Source organism: Dipodomys ordii, unplaced genomic scaffold (assembly GCF_000151885.1).
Source record: "Dipodomys ordii isolate 6190 unplaced genomic scaffold, Dord_2.0 Scaffold41, whole genome shotgun sequence".
Lineage (NCBI taxonomy): Eukaryota > Metazoa > Chordata > Mammalia > Rodentia > Heteromyidae > Dipodomys > Dipodomys ordii.
This window is the reverse complement of record NW_012267257.1, coordinates 6,065,760-6,081,033: the sequence shown is the minus strand read 5'-3', so window position 1 is coordinate 6,081,033 and position 15,274 is coordinate 6,065,760.

Genomic DNA, 15,274 nt, shown 5'->3' with positions numbered 1-15,274 from the left:
GCAGTGAGAATGTTCTTAAGCTTAAAGCATTGTATGGAGTTTGGCTTGCTCTTGCACTGATTTTCTTTGATTGTGATGGTCTTCCTTTATCCTCCCTTAGCTGCCAACGTCCCCTGAGGATACCTTCATGAACATTTAAAATGAAAGGAAATTCATGGCCTTCAAGCATTACTGCACAATATTCTACTATCCTTTTAAAATACACTAGATTCTGAGCGCAAGAAGGGTGGAGATTTATTACCTCCTGAGGCTGCTACTCCCTTGACTTAAATGGTATTGATGGTTAGATGCTTTATTTGAATTTAAAATTTTCAGCTAGCTATTTCCCATTTCTTTTAGTTTTAACTTCTAAAGTTATTGGGGGGAGAGATTTTCTTCATGTTTTTTTTTCACGTTTCTTCAGAGTTTCTTCAAGAATACCATTTGCCATCTTCTTCTGTCCTTGAGTCATTTTCTTCCTATTCAATCCTTCATTTTGGACATCAAGTCAACATATAAAATGTTCTAATATATTCCATTTTAACCAATATCATTTTAGAGTTTCTATATTTGTCTCTCTTTTATAGGAAATTGTCCATTTCAACTGTGAATTATTCCTTTCTTCATACTGATTAGAATTTTAGAGCTTTGTGTAGCTTTTCTCTGCCAGAAAGAAGAGCAAGAGCCCTGTCATATGTTGAACATCTACTACATTCCAATTACATAACTACATGTAAAGTTGACATTTATTCTTCAAATAACTTGCAATGGAAATTGTAAGTTATTGCCTCTTTTTGATTATTTATTCCATAAAGGGAATGTTCTGTTTTGTTAATATCGCTCTGAATGGAAGGAGGAAGGGTAACAAAATGCAGTCATGATACTCAATGTATATTATGTAAAGACTGAACTGTGGACCTTGAGGATAGAGATGGGAGAGGGGGAAATCAGGAGAAGACAGAAGGGGTGACATTGATCAAGATGTATTGTACTTATAACCTGACTTACAGATTTGTAACCTCTTCTTAGAACTACTTAATAATACAATTTAAAAAGAAGAAAAATGTCATATTTTATGTAAGACTACATAAATTCTTGATATGTATATGTACCTTGACACAACTAACAGAATAAAGTTAATATCTTAAATTTTGAAAAATGAATGATTTTACTGATTTTTAAAATATTATCAGAGAAAATCACTGTTTCTAGTTTTTTCTTTAGCCATGTTTTTTAGGACTGTGCTGTTTATGTGAATAGATGTCTTAGGTATTCGTTTGAACATTGACTTCTTATTTGATAAATTCCCAGAAAGTTTAAGTAGCTTAAGAATCAGGGTTTCCCCTTTTGGGGGCAAGGAGATTGGCATATGATTTTATAGTATCTATGTGGAAGAGATGTTATTCTCATTGCTAAATTTCAGTTCAGACATGGACTATTTAGTTTTCTTACACAAGTCAAATTAATGTCTAAAAAGAAAAAGGTCATTTTAGCCTACATTTTATGTTTGAACTTGAAAAATTTCTAGAATAGACAATTTTTCAATTGAATTTCAAATTTCAGACCACTCTGGGATATATAGAAAGACCCTGTCATCACTCAATCAATGCATACATGTATACATAAATCTGGAGGACTATATGTAATCATTAAATTTAAAAGCAACAGGAAAATTAGAAAAGGGTCTTCAGAATATATGTTTTTAAAGTGACTAGAATAATAACTAATGTGTCAATATTAAAGTATTGTCTTGGTCACTTTAAAACTTCACTTTAAAATTATATATACATACTCATTTCACACATTGGAAGCAGACATGTAAATAATCTAATTAGTATTCAGCTGATACAACAGATGATTTGTATTAAGTTATAACTTAATGCTCTATATGCACTTTAGAATTCATGTGGTGGCATAAAAAGTAAAATAAATGGGGGTGGGTCGGAGATGGGAGGGATGGGAAGGGGAAAAATAAAATAAAAAGTAAAATAACATGAATACTGTCCATATTTAAAGGTTATATGTTATAGCTATTTTCACAAGGAGTAAATATGAGTAAATAATGGTATTTCTTAAGGATGGATGATGAATGGATGTTTTGGTTTTCATTCAATATTTTCTAGGTTTCTATGAATCCTAAGCTCACACAAAATGTTATGTAAGTTTACATGAATAAATAAATAGCATGACATAGAACAAAAGATCTCCTTGTGTGTAATGTGTTTCTGTGATTATAACCAAAGCAGGCAAGGTAAATTTTAAGGTGACAGAATCATGTGATTCTAGAAATGATAAGTTGGCCCAGATCATTTAACTTACTTGAAAATCAACATTCCCACATGATGATCTGGTGAAGTTGCCTCATTTTATCAATGGAGTAATACAAGTAACTTGCCCAAAGTCACATGTATATTAGTGATGAAACAAGCTCTAGAATCCAAGTGTTGTGATTACTATTATTTTTCCCCATATTGCCACAATTGTCATTGAGTTTTAGTTCATGACTTTTCACTTTACTTCATAATGTAAATAATTTCATAAGATATACTTTACAGATTCCTTTTCATTTTTTAATATTCTACATGAAGTTCCATCTGCTGTAAGAGAGATTTCAAAGAGAAATCAATCCTAGGATACCATGGTGAATAAGTGATACCATTTACTTCCATTGCTTTCCACTTACTTTCAAGCTTGAGACTATAGTCTAGATAAGTTCCCAGAACATTTTATAATATAAAACCAATTCCCTAATAACCTATTTTTGCCAACTCAAGGCACAAGTGTGTTACTTTTATATAAAAAGATAAGATATCCAAATAATTTGCTGATAGCTGTGTTAACTATATAAGCTTTTGTAAGAAGAGTGATAGATTGTTTCTTTCTCATGATTGTAGGAAAGAAAGGCAGGAAGAAAGGAAGGAAGAGAGGGAGGGAAGAAGGGTGGAAGAAAGAAGGGAAAGATAGAAAGGAAACATGAAGTTAGAAAACAAAAAGTGTGTTAAATAGTTTATCAGAATTCAGATTGTCTTATCTTTCCTGGACAACATAGACAAATGGATTTATGACTAGAAAGATGGAACATTTCTAGTGCTGTCAGATATTTTCTAGAATCATATAGATTTTGTGGCGAAGTGGTTATATTTTTAGAGTTGTAGTTGTTTCCTTGGGGAAAAAGCACTGAAAATGGAAGCTTTAAAACAAGTGACAAAATATAAACTGTTTATTGTACCAATCCTCTTTTTTCCCCTATATTTATAGACATTAAGCATTCCCTGAGGAAGGGACACAGAGCTACTCTTTTGAGACTATATTCTTGTGATTCTGAGAATTCTACCTAACAATCATTTCGATATGCCATTTCTTTACACAAAAATGAATTTTAGCCAAGTGTTGATGGCTCACACTTGTAATAATAGCTATTCAGGAGGTTAACATCTGAGGATCACAGTTTCAAGCTAGCTTTGACAGTAAAGTCTGTGAGACTCATATTTAATTAAGCATTAGAATAGCCAAATAGCTCAAGTGGTAAAACATTAGCCTTGAGCAAAAAGGCTGGAGGACAGTGTTCAGGCCTTGAGTTCAAGCCCCAGACTGGTACACACGCATATACACGCACATGAATTTAAATGCTAAATATTGTAGAGATACAGGACAAGAAGATATTAACGAATGCTTATTCCATAGGTATTTAATATCAATAGTTGGCCATTTGAGAAAATGGCAGTATTTGTACGAGAAGATCAATGGAATTAAGAGAAAGTTACACAACAGTCAGTATTCACCCTCCTCAGTGGAAGAGTACAAATGGTATGGACAGAGGTTTCTAATACTGATGAGGTAATAGTTTGTTCTGCTTCAGAGCATATAACAGCTGATAAAATTCACATATTAGCAGTCACTCTACTTCTGAGCTCAGGGTTACATGTAGCCCTATTCACCCCTGTGCCTGGTCACTGAAGTTGGTTTTCCGTCAGTGCAATATGGAATGTGATTGAAATCTGGCATACAATTACTAGGCCAAAATAGTGTGATAATACATATAGTAATTTTCTTCCATCTTCTGAATAACTTCCTATTAGAAATACTTTTTATTATTAATAATAAAATATTCCTTTTATTATTTTTGTAATGTTATTTATTAACCTGCCTTCAAATTCTTCAGATTAAGTAGTCTTCTGTTTTGTGCTATAAGCCATCAATTCATGCTTAGAATGTGCTCCAAAAGTAGAATATTTATTAGACTTTTGGCTTTTGTGCATTTATAATAAATTAAGCTTATCTTCAATATAAAGCTTATATTGTTATTCCAAGATGCACTGCATCAAAACATTAACTATTCTATGTAATCAACATGCACACTTTCAAAATTAGAAAATCAACATTAATATGACACTATCACTTAGTCTATCCATCTTATTCTAATTTTATCAAATAATGTTATTTTATTTCCTGAGTTTGGATCTAAACAAGAATGAAATTTCATTTAGTTGTCATGTTATCAGTCAACTTCAAGCTAAAACAGCTTCTTCACTGTCACCTATTGTTCATTATCTTAATAATTATAAAAGTACCTGTCTCTCCTTATGTATATGAACATAACCTGAGACTGCTAAATATCTCCTCAGAAACATAACATCTAGACTGAATGTATCCTGAAAAAGAAAAAAAAGAAGGTTTGAAGAAGGAAATAAGCCAAGAGCAGCAGCAGTGATTTTTTTCTTCTTCTTCCTCTTCTTCCTTCTCTCCTTTTCCTCTTTCCCTCCTCTTTCTCTTCCTCTTCTTCCCACTCCTTCTTCTTCCATCTTCTCCTCCTCCTTTTCTATCTTGTTCTCCTCCCTAATCTCCTTTTGCTTTCTCCTCTCCCCTCTATTCCTCCTTCTGTTCTTCCTCCTCTTCCCACTCCTACTTTCTTTCCTCCTTCTACCCTTCCTCCTTCTTTCTCTCCTCCTCCTTTTCTCTCTTCATCCTCCATTTTCTCTTCTTTCTCTTCCTACTTATCCTCTTCCTCCTTGGATTATTCCTCCTTCTCTTCTTTCTTCCCTCTCTCTCTTCTCCACTTTGTTTCTCTAGCCTACTCTATTTCCTTCTTTGCTTACTCCTTCTCTCTATCCTCCTTTTCCTACCTCTTCCTCCTCTGTCTCCTCCTTCTTTTCTTACCCATTCTCCTTTCTCTTCTTCTTCCCTCTACTACTCTTCTTTCCCTCCCACTCTTCCTTTTCCTTCCCCCTCCTCTTCTTCTGTTTCTCTTTCTCCTCCCTTACCTCTTCTTTATCCTGCATCTATTCCTCTTCTTCTTTTTCTTCCTCCTCTTTTTCTTTCTCTTTTTTCCTCCTCCTTGGATAAAAACAATGTATTTCATTAACCTTTAATGTGGATAAGATTGCCTTACAGTTTACAGTTGTTTTTAAAATAGGAAAGAAAACTGCAAATTTTTCTTTCTTTTTAAAAATTTTATGGTCAAGGTGATATACAGAGGGGTTACAGTAGTAAGTACATTTCTTGTCAAACAATGCAAATTTTTCTTTTGGTAAATCTTCATATGGGGTGATCTGGATTTAAAAGGTGAACAAAATGGAGATACTATATCTTAGAACAATATTTGTGCTGTTCTAAGGTATATATTCTCCTAAAAAATTCAAATTCACCATTTTATTTAATATAGAAGTGTCAACCAGTTGGACTCCAGTGGCTTACCCCTATCACACTAGTTACTCAGAAGCCTGAGGTCTGAGATCTCAAGCCAGACAGAAAAGACAAATTTAAGATAGGCATCTTTAATGAACCATCAATCAATCAAAGGCCGGAAGTGAGGGTATGGCTTCAGTTTATAGAGCACAAAAAATGGAGATAATTGTTTTCTTTAAAAATATTCAAAACATTGTTCATGTTATCCAAAAGTTTCAATGGTCACTCATACCTGAGGGACTCTCAAGCCCTTTCTCCAGTCAGAGTTTGCTCTCGAGTTCCAAACGCATGTATCTATACCTCCCCACCTCAGTATTTCAGTGAGCTACTACTAGACAAACCCTCGACAACACTCGACAGCGCCCTGTCCTTTCTATGGTTCCTACATCCAGGGAGGAGGATTGCTGCTTAGAACCTTCGACCCAGAAACTTTATATAATTATTTTGTTTTGTGACAAGGCCTTCCAATTTAGCCCCAGCTGAGCTCAAACTCACTATGTGTCTCCGGCTGGCCTCACACTCTCCAGCCTTCTTCCTGGGCTTCTTGGGCACCATACCAACACTGTGGCAGGTGCTTGAGAGTCATTGGACTTTCATGCCTCCTGCATTCCATGTCTGGACACTCAGTGGCCAGGTCTTGCATATCTCTAAAGCACTTTTTCACTCGCATTAATTTCTCCTCTTATTTGAGATGCCATCACCTCTCCCCAGGGAACTCCACAGGCCCTCCGGACTCCGCATCACCACTCTCCTCCGCCTCAAACCCGCCTTTGTTATACAGAGCAATCTCGCCAGAACGAAAATTTTCCTTCAATGGAATTTTCCTCAACAAGATATCAGTACTTTAAAACAAACAACAAAGCCCTCTTATTTCCATATCTTGGCATTCATCTCAGAATCCTCTTATATGGTCCTATATCCATGGCTATTGAGCTATTGTGATCCTCTGCTAGGACTCTCCTCGACATAAACTAATTATTATAAATGAGGGAAACCTTGGAGCCTATATTTCTTTGGGTTTAGCTTATTTCACTTACTATGATTTTTCTCCAAGTTATTCCAATTCCTTATAAATGGGGCAGTGTCATTCTTTCTGATGGAAGCATAGAACATGTGTGTGTGTCAGAGGAGTTACAATTACATACATAAGGTAGTGAGTACATTTCTTGTCCAACATTGTTACCCTTCCCACATTTCTCTTGATCCATTCATCTATTGAGAGGCATCTGGGTTGGTTCCATACCTTAGCTATGTCACTCTTTTTGATATTGGTACCCTGTGTCGTACATATACGTTTATCTGAATTAAAGAAGGGAAGGGGAATAAAGAAATGGTGAGACAAAGGAACAAGGGTGAACCAAATGTACTAGTGACTATGTTGGAAATGAACTTAGGGGCAGGGGAAAATGAGGGGGAGGGAAAGTGGGAAAATGAGGGAGGGGTTAACAATGTTCTACAAAAAACGTACACCTTACCTTACTTATGTAACTGTAACCCCCTGTACATCACCTTACAATAAAATTAAATCAAATTAAAAAACTACACATGCAAGTCCTAAAATACTGTCATCATTATCTCATATGATTTTACACTAGAGTGTGTGTGTGAGAGAGAGTTGTTTTTCACCAAATGCATCAAATTGTCCCTTAGGTGCTTGCCTTGATGTTTACAGTTTTTCACCTTCAAAGAAAATGGATTTAAGACACAACTCTCCTTTTACTCTGATTTGTGAATCATTTACCAGATCTTTTACAAAGGAAGACTGAGGCCGTCCCTTTGTTAACCCCTTAAACACTTCCACTGACTTACCCCATGTACCCACACTGCATGCTTCAATGTTCCTGGGCTCCTTGGGAGAGTGGGTTGCGTTGTTTAGTCTCTACTACATTGCACAATGCCTGATAAATGTCTGGCTAATATGTTAATAGGTCACTTAATTACTTGACAACAATTAAAATACATGGTAATATTTGATGGAAAACATTGGAGTTACAAAAATATTGAATCTACTACTGGCTACATTCATAATCAGTCAGAATAGTTAAAAGTTGTAATTCTCTGCCTTAAATATAGTGACCTTTTGGGGAAAAGGCAGGTTATGGCTCTAGGGTATTATCACACAGTGGCAGTAAATTATAGACATGGACACATCTATTATCTCTTCTGTCGGCTTCGTGCCTTTCCCCCTGCAATCAGCATAACGCTTTGTATATCATATTTGTTCTCTTTTTCAAGGCACTCTGTGTGGGTGCTCTGATGTGTAATTTGCCCATGCAAGAAGGAAAATGACTGCCAGAGGAAAATGTAGGCGGTGTCTGTTCTTACCTTAGGGGAAAAATTATTGTTACATAATCAGTCTCAAACTCTGGAAAAAATTTTGTAACTTAAGACTTTTTTCTCAACATATTTGTGACTAAAGTTAATATAATTCTTGTATGGTACCTATTCATTCATTACTGAACAAGTAATATACTTACCAGATTTGTCCTAAATGCTTGATAGTTATAGAAGTGAGTAAAAGAGAATCTCTCTCCACTAAAGGTTGGTATGCTAGTATGAAAGATTGCCCACTAATGAGACAATATAATACGAAGGATCATAGTTAGTAGACTTCATTAAACTTAACTACAGTATGGTATACCTCAACAGGAAGATGTCCAACATGCATGGCAAGCATCTCCAAACAGATAATCCATGTACTTATTGTTCTGCATTTTCTTAGAAATGATGGAATGAATCATGTGAATCAATGCTCTGCTACATTCAACTGTCTTCCAACATCAAGCATCATGAAGTGACTGTTTCCTCCATCTTCTCTTCACTTCATAGTCAGCTTTTGCTTTATTTTCACCTCCCCAACTCCTTCTTTTCTTTTCCATTGTCTTTCCTTCTGCAAATGACTGCCACAGAAATTCAGACTACTCTTTGCCTCTGAGTATTTTCTATTTTTGTCTCTATTTCCTCCTTATTTTAAAAAAATTTTATGGTCTCCCAAGAAGAAATATTGCCTGCCTTAATGTAAAAATGGATTTATTTTTATTATAATCTCTATGACTGATTTAAAATATAATTTTATTCATATACTTAATTAGTTTAATGTGTACATTAATATTTATAAAGTTAGTTTAGTAATGTATTTTTATGTACATATGTTTGTTTGTCGATACCTATAATCTGAACATTTTAATGACCAGTATAATGAAGATCCCAGAACCCAAACAAGAATTGGAGCACAAAGAATAGGAACACAAAGACTATGAATATTTATGTACTAACATTTCCCCCATCACAGTATGAAAACATGACATTCCACTATATCTTGTTTTTCAGAATATGTGGAAGCCTATTCCTTCTGCCTCTACCTCCCATGTATGAATGTATGTATATGAATAGTAAGTGTGAACAATAACAGTACAGTACAGAATTAATTATCTTTGACTGCTCTCTTTCATCAAAAGCTTATTTTGTAGATCTTAACTGTTGCCTTAAGATAAGTGTTCAAGTATAAATCAATAGAAAAGAATCAACGATTAGACAATGCCTGACATTATTTTCCAAACAAAATAGAGCTAGAAACTATGCTATAAAAGTATGTATACTCTACCTTCAGACTTTACATACTTGAATGCTTTGCTATTTCTGTAGAAAAAAATTATCTCACATAAGGAGAGAGGGTATTTAAAATTACATAGTCAATTCCATCTGTTTATAAATAGGTTATACTCTAGGAGTTCATTTGAAAGTTAATTTTTTGGAAGTTAACCTATTTTCCTCTGAAAGAAAAGAGAAAAATAGGACTTAAATTCCCAGAGTGCCAGATGGTGCCATGGCTTGTCCAGGAAATTAATGTAAAAACTAATGATGTGGAGTAAGAAAGATCTGGATTCAAATTCCAGCTCTGTTAGTTTTCTTCTCTATTAAATGGTGCTAATTATAATGCTCCCTTCATTGTATTTGTGTGGACCATCATGTACACTGCTGGCTACTACACAGGTTCTTCTCAATAAAAATGAGGCCATTGATACCTACCATTGCTTCAAATAGCCACTGATAGTAAATATTTGTGAGATAAAAATGTAGTGATTTGTATCCATTGCAGATTGATTAGAAACAGGCACTTAGCACCTCCATTTCCTTCGACATCTTTTACATTTCTTGGTTATCATGAAATAAATGAACATATTTATTGGGCACAGTGTGAATGTCACTATATGTGTAAAATGTGTATGATCAAATTAGTATTATTAGTGTTCCATCTCTTTATTGTGTTTTGAAGTCTCAAACTCCACTCATTTAGTAATTCATATAATATCCATGAGTTACTGTCATGAATGAACAAAGAAAATATGGTATAGATACCCAGTAGACTATTATCAGCCATAAAGAAGATGATATCCCATAATTTGCAGCAAAATGGATGAAACTGAAGTACATTAAGCCAATAAAATAAGTCAAACGTGAAAGAGAAATGTCAGAGTTACTCTTATAAGGATCCTAAAAATGTCAATTTGAAAGTGAAATAATGATCACTCTGGTTTTACTATCTGCCTTGTACCCGTTGTTTTTTTGGTTCCTACTCATTTGTAATGTTTTAAAATTATCTATGCCCATCAGGGAAGACCCCATGCCATTCTTTGAGTAAATAGATCCATCTGCTTTTTAAACATTTTTTCATTTCAAGCTCCAGCTCAAATATCACTTCCTTAAAACACTTTTCCCCCCTCTCTGGAATAAATAATGTCAAAAAAGATCCAAGTATTCAAGAAAAGGCTAATGTTAAGCAGAAATAATTGGAGAACAACAGCAACAAAACAGATTTGGGAGGTTGGTCTGCTTTTAGGAAGGGATAGGGAAATCTAACAGAGGAGCTTGTGCAGATATCAAGATCTTTTGTTAGAAGGCATAATAGCTGTGCTATTAGGAATCTGCTAAAATAAATCATTATAGAGTGAAAGAAGCATGGAAAGCCAGCCAAAGATAAGCTGTATAATCTTGATAGTGAACTGTACATGGACAACACTGGTCTTGTTCATTGCTCTCACTCCACCATCTAGGACAGTGGTAGTAGCTATTCATTCACTGACTTGGTTATTGGATTGCAACTGAGTCAGAGAAGAATGAGAGTATGAAAAACATAACTCTATGGAAATTCAACATCTAATCTACATTCACTGACATAAAATGTCACTAAAGTGACTACTATTCTTTATAAGTAAAAGAGCCTGCTGGTTAATTCTGCTTTATTCTCTGATCTGTGCTGACTTTATCTATCTATCTCTCAAAAGAGACACAAATATGTAAGACCAGATTGAAGGAATGAAACAAGACATGATTTACAATGACTTTCAGAACAAAGCACATCATAATTATATTGATATAAAATGGGGAACTGACAAAATTACAAAAATTCTGGCTGAAATTGCATTAGAAATATTTTTTAGAAAACACAAAACAAGGCAAAAGGGAAAGAGTTTTTAGAAAGTAAACTACCCCGCTAGATCATTTACATTTCAGATTTTTACCTCTCTTTATACTATCTACAGAAGTAAATATCAGTTATGCTTGCTTCAGGAACAATAATGCACTTTTAAAAATAGCTTTGCTGCTTTTGGTAAGATTAAAGTAGAACACACAGGAGCTTATAGTCAAATTACTTTTAAGGATTAAAGAGGTGAATGATTAGATCCTAAACTATACACTTGTCTAATTTATTAGATATTCATATATACATATATTCCACAAGCATTATATATATATAACACTACTAATATATATATATATATTCATGCATACACATATATCCATTTGTACACACATAAACACACATATATGTATATCTGTCTCAAAAGTTACATCTATATTTAATTCATGCACAAACACATGCATGTACAAAAATATGTATGTTTTCAAACTTTGACAAAACAATGAAACATGACTTGGGAAGCTGCAACAAAGAAAAGCAGTGCCAATCATTACTTTGATAACCTGAAAGCTGTTAGGAAAAAAAAGACTTTAATAGCCCAGAAGCCCCTCAATGGACAAATGGATCAAGAACATATGGTATATGTACACAATGGAATTTTACTTATCCATTTGTAAAGAAATGGAAATACTTAGAAAAATTATGTGAAGTGAGGTAAATCAGGCCTAGAGAGACGAAGGATTCATGTTTGTCCTTGTATATGGAAGCTAGATTTAGTTTACAAACTCATAAGTAAATACATTGGGTGGCATGCAAGTGTATACAAATGTATTAACTGATATATGGTAGATTCAAGGAAGATCTCAAGTAGTATAATTCCTTAGAAAACCAAAATCAACGTTCAGCAAAATAAAACATCAGGAAGCAGTAACTCAGAATGAATGAGGTCAAGAGATGAGGAGTAGACAAATGAAAAAGAGAAGAGAAGAAAATGCAGACAAGAGTTGAATATATATCCTATAAAATTAAGAAGAGTGAGGGACAGGGTAGTAGGTAGGCAAAAGATCAGTGAGAATGTTGAAAGGGATGACACTGATCAAGATTTATTAGAATAATAAACTTCTTTCTTAAATGGCAACTCCTTTGTGCAACTACTTACTGATACATTTTATTCTTAATCTTTCATTTTGTTATTTTTGCAGTTTACAGTAATTGAATATAAACTTAGCACACACAACACGGTAGCTGGGTCACAGAAAGCTTTGTTTTAATGGGACTTATTCACAAAGATTACTTACAAATGGCTTCTACCATATTAATATCTTAAAATGTTTTATAGTTTCCTTTTCACATTTTTTCTCACATATATTGCCTGTTAAATTGTCACTTTAAAATATTTTAAGACTAGGAGGATTTTCCAGGCCCTGATTTCATATTGGGACTAAGCACAGTCAGGTAAATAGGCTGCCAGATTTCTTAAATTTAACTGACAAAACTCAACTCGTTAATTTCTCAAAAAAATTCACTTCTGAGATAAGACAGAAAGAAAGACTCATTGAAAACCAAACTTTGACAGAGACTATAGGAGAAGAGATTGTTCTCAATTATAAAGAGAAAAGGATATGGTGAGCCCAGTTTAATTTTCACTCTCCTTCAAAATGTCCATCTCAGAAATAATTCCAGATTCGATTCCATATCATCACTATGATTATATATCTCTTATGTGGTGATTTGGAATACAGTTGGGAGGTAAAGTTGTGAGTGAAATCTTTTGCTGAACATTAAAAATTATAATGTTTTAATTTACCATAGGGACTTTTAAATTTAAGCAAACCAAGTGAAGATGTTGCCCTTAAAATTTGTATAGTTCAAATAGGAGATTATAGAATGACAATTCTTTTGGGAGACATGGTTTAGCAGATTAAACTGAAGCTCTTCTATTTTCCATTGTATTAGCAATTCTGATGTTTTCATAAGACAGTGATTTACATTTTGGTAAATGTCAGGCCTGTTTTTCTACAAAACATAATTACTAAAGGCTATCATACAGGCGGCATACACAGCACACATAGAAAATGGTAGTTCTTGGCTTTCTTCCAACTCTTCCATTCAGCATATGGTTTTCCCAAGAGGGCTGTTCTACTTTATAATTATGCTCTTATGGGCCACTGTTTTAACCAGGTGCAGTGGAAAGTTTTCTTCCTTTCATGACTGCTAAGTCAGCCACCCTCTCAGGCCTGTGGTTCCATGTGTTTCTATAAACATCAATATACATCATCTCCACATTTAGTCCCTAACTTTCAAATCTTCTCATTATATTGATGCTGTTTGGCTTATTACCTTTCTTCTAGTATCTTCTATTATTCTCACTCTATAAATCAGTTACCCATTTCAAAATTTAACTGCTCTTTCCTGAGATATAAACATATAAGAACCCCTTAAACATTTTAACCACATAATCTTTTTTCCCCCAGTTCTGGGGCTTCAACTCACAGCTTGGGCACTGTCCCTGAGCTTCTTTTGCTCAAGGCTAGCACTCTACCATTTGAGCCACAGTACCACTTCTGGCTTTTTCTGTTTATGTGTTATTAAGGAATAGAACCTAGGACTTCATGCATGCTAGGCAAGCACTCTACCGCTAAGCCACATTTGCAACCCACCACAGAATCTTAAAATATAATTTCTTGCCTTTCTTTCTACATTTTTATAACATGATTCTTTATCTTGGTTCAGTAAATTTACATAATGGCTAAATCTGTTGCCTGAGCATAAAACTTCATCTTTCTCATTGCTTGCAATCAATTCACCAACCTTAACATCTTTCGAATATATTCCCTTTTCTTTTCCTATATTCAACCTTAATTTGGAGCTTCTTACTGCAATAGGTTCTAAAATATTCATTGTGCATGCAGTCCAGTGCTTTCCCAATTATTTTTGCACTTTTCTCATCCACAGTGATCATTCTAGAGCATAAACCTTGGATTCTAAATTTATCTAACAGTTTTCTGGTCCAGTGGGTCTACTGAATCTGCCACATCTGACTTAACTTGATATAGAAAAAATCTAAATTAATGCTGAATGTACAGAAGAATGATTAATTCACTCTCTTACTAATTGACTCTTCTCCTACTAATCACCTTCTGTGATGCATAATGTGGAGGAGGAACTGTTTAGGGAGACAGTGTGGACAGAGGAATACCAAGGGCTAATTGAAACACAGAGGTGAGCCAGGTGTCTAAAATGGGCCAGGTTCGAAAGCAGAAAGGAATCTAGCCTGCAACATAGGCCAGATTGAGTACAGGGTAAAACCTGAGCTCCCAAGATGTTTCCACAGAAAATTTTCCACAGAAAATTCAAACCATGGTTTGAAAAAGATTGCCAGCCAGTAGGTCTAAGTAAAGGGAGCTAACCAGTCACAAGCAGCCTTACTCCCAAATCACTCTTTGCCTAGTTGCTAGTGTCTCTCTTATGCTGGTGTCCTAATACATCTTTATTCCTCCTATTTTCCTGTCCTAGAAAGTTGTCTTACCAACTCATGGCTCAGAAAATCAATAATATAAACTTGAGCATGAAGGGAAAGAAGGCCTGAGTTTATGAAAAAAAAAAAGGTGATGTGACGGAAAGCAAATGAAAGTGCCTATTTTCTGTAGTGTTATTAGAGAGAGTCTCTACAGATACAGTGTTAGAAGTGGAACTTAGACTGAAAAGGTTTCAGTCTTAGGAAACAAAACCTGATGACGTATATGTAGCAATGTAGACTAGAGGGAAATTTTGATGACAGAATATTGTGGTTTGAGTATAATGTTATGTTAAAGGCTGAGTCCCCATTGTAGGGATTAGAAATGTGACTATGGGAAGATGATTTGACCAAGACCTCTGCCTTCATCGATGAGTTAATCCATTAACAGGCTCATGATTTGATGGTATTATTGGAAGGTTGTAGGAACTCTTGGCTATGGGGTTGAGTTGGAGGAAATAGAGATCACTGGGGAGCATGTTTGGGAGGTTGTGTATTGTCCTTCTTGTTGGTCTCTCCCCTACTTCCCCTACTTCCTGGCTTCCATGAGATCACCAGTCTCCTCTGCCACAAGCTCCTGCCGCTGTGATGTCCTGCCTCATTTCAGGCCCACAGCAATAGAGGCAGCTGACCACAGACTGAAATCTTTGGACAGGAGGCCAGTCTTCCCT